Raw genomic sequence first — 2,494 nt, 5'->3', positions numbered from 1 at the left:
CTTTCTAAGGACACCAGCTGGAGGCCCTTCACCCTTGCAGCTGGCCTTCTGTGGACACTCTCCAACTCAGTATTGTCCCCCTTAAACCAGAATACTTGGAATAGAACAAGGCAGAGCAGAGTGGGACTCTCAAGTCCCTGCTCCGGGAATCTGCACCTTTCTTGACGCAAACCAAGTTTGCCTTCACTTTTCCGGAAGTCTGAACACACAACTGAGCATATCAAGCTGGGGGTCAACTCCTACCCCTTCTCGCCCACCCTGATCTTTTCCAAACAAACTGTTGTCTGATCAGACACCACCCCGTTTACTTGAGAAGGTGATCTCTGAACCCATGTGGAAGAACCTACATTTTTCTCTATTGTGGGCTTCCTTTGCCATCCAGTGTTAGCTCTTCCAGCTTGGCATCATCAACGCTATATCCAAGACATTAATATAAATGTTAAACAGTGTAGGGCCAAGGACGGACCCCTCAGGCTCCCCTCTGGAGACCTTCTCCCTCACTGACCTCCAACCATGAACCACTGCCATGTCTGGCTATCCATGTATTCTTGCCCAGTCTACATCTCTCTCCATCTTCTCTCCACAAATCTTGGTAACCTATATCTATAGTATTCCTTAAGGCCACTCACTTCACCTCCTCCTGCCTCAGTCTCCTTATCTGTAAAATGGAGATAAACCTGCCTCCCAGAGTTGTGTGAGGCCCAGAAAAGATATCTGTGAAGCATTTTGCAAACCTTAAGGAGCTATAGAGACAGGAGTAGCTACTCCCGGGTTATTGCCAGTCTGATATTGCCATCAGAAACGGGCATCAGGTGTATCTGGCCAGAAGACTTCGAGATGTGGTCAACAGCTCCCTGGGGAACACGGTCTGCTTGGGTTTTGTCTCCCAGTATACCATACAGACAGTAGGCTACCTACTATAGGGCATATCAGCGGTATTTAGTGAATACCTGTTGATGTCATTTGCCTGAGTATTTAAGCAGGCCTCCTTCCACCCAGGAGGTACAAAGACAAGAAATAAACATTTCCTGCCATCAAGGAACTTAGGAGGGGGAGGGAGGGGGAAAGGCAGGCAAGTTTAAGTGTAGAAGCCAATACATCCAAGGTACATTTGGGGAGGGTGGGGAGGAAGTGCTTCTGGACAGGGTGGTGTCAGGAGAAAGCCCACTGACGAGCTGGCCCTCGGGCTCCGAGCCAGGAGTCAGAAAGGTAGAGGAGAGGAGGCCCATTTTTCCTAGGCATGAGGAACAGCCTGCCTGAAGGACTCAGGTGTATGGAAGGCCCAGGGAGGGGCGAGGCCTGAAAAGGCAGGTTGGAGACAGGTCATGCAGAGACAGGAATCAAGCAGGGAGAAATGAAAAGGATTGTTTGGAAGCAATGAGGACCAGATTGAGATTATGTAACTGACCGTCAGGAGCCGCTAGGAGAGCCACAGGCCTGGAGACCAGAGGTCCTGGGTTCAGATCTGATCCCAGACACTTCCAAGCTGTGTGGCCCTGGGCAAGTCATTTAACGCCCTTTGCCCAGCCCTTCCCACTCTTCTGTCCTTGAACCCTAAGACAGAGAGGAAGAGATTTAAAAAAATAACTGACCTTCCAAACTGGGGTTTATGACTTCCTCCCACAAAAATATTCCAAGAGTGGGAGCCCTGTGCTGAGCACTGAAGATCCAGATGGGAAGTTAAGGACTGTCCCTCCCTCGAGGAGCCCTCTTCTAATGGGGGGCGGCACCCAGAGGATTTCTTTGCTACATGAGGACCCTGAACGGTGGAATGACTGACTGTCTGGGGTCACCCAGATTGTACACAGCTAAGGCAGGCCTGGAAGGGCTGTCTCTAAGCACCTCTAGAGAAGGGAGCACCTCTTTGGCCCCAGAAAACAGGGAGCTAGAATCTACAGACAATACAACTTGGGTTTTACACCAGAAAAAAAGGGGCTTCCAGTGAGAGCTGTCCAAAGTGAGGTGGCAGTGGGTGTCCCCCCAACAGGGGTCTCAAGCAGAGGCCAGATAACCATGAAACATCAAGGCTGTCATACAGGGATTCTAGAAAATGTGGGTTGGAAGAGACAGAAACCAAAGGGATGGCCAAGCTGAATGAAATTCAAGAACTTTTTCAAAAGCCCCTTTTTGGGGGGTGCTGGGATGGAGGTAGGGGGCAGGGTGAGAGGAAAATGAGCACCTTTCCCTCAAGCAGGAGTGTGTCCCCTCCCTTCCCTCAGGGCTAGGCTAGCTGTCTCCCCAGAGTTGCAACATCTCCTCAAAGTCCACTTGGCTGAAATGAAATAAATTTTCCATTCCGACCGTGCCAAGGACACATTGTGCACCAAAGGGAGAGCTGGCTCAGCTCCTCCCCCCTGCCAACGCCGCCTCCTCGTCCTCCCCACCCCGCTGCTCCCCAGGAAAGGCCAACTTCCTGCTGCTACCTGCTTCTTGGAGAAGGTGACCCACCCAGGTGGGGTTCTTCCTTAGAAGGTCCCAGTTTCTGACTCAGAGA

This window comes from Gracilinanus agilis, chromosome 6 (assembly GCF_016433145.1).
Source record: "Gracilinanus agilis isolate LMUSP501 chromosome 6, AgileGrace, whole genome shotgun sequence".
Classification (NCBI taxonomy): Eukaryota; Metazoa; Chordata; class Mammalia; order Didelphimorphia; family Didelphidae; genus Gracilinanus; species Gracilinanus agilis.
Note: the sequence above shows the minus strand (reverse complement) of the source record.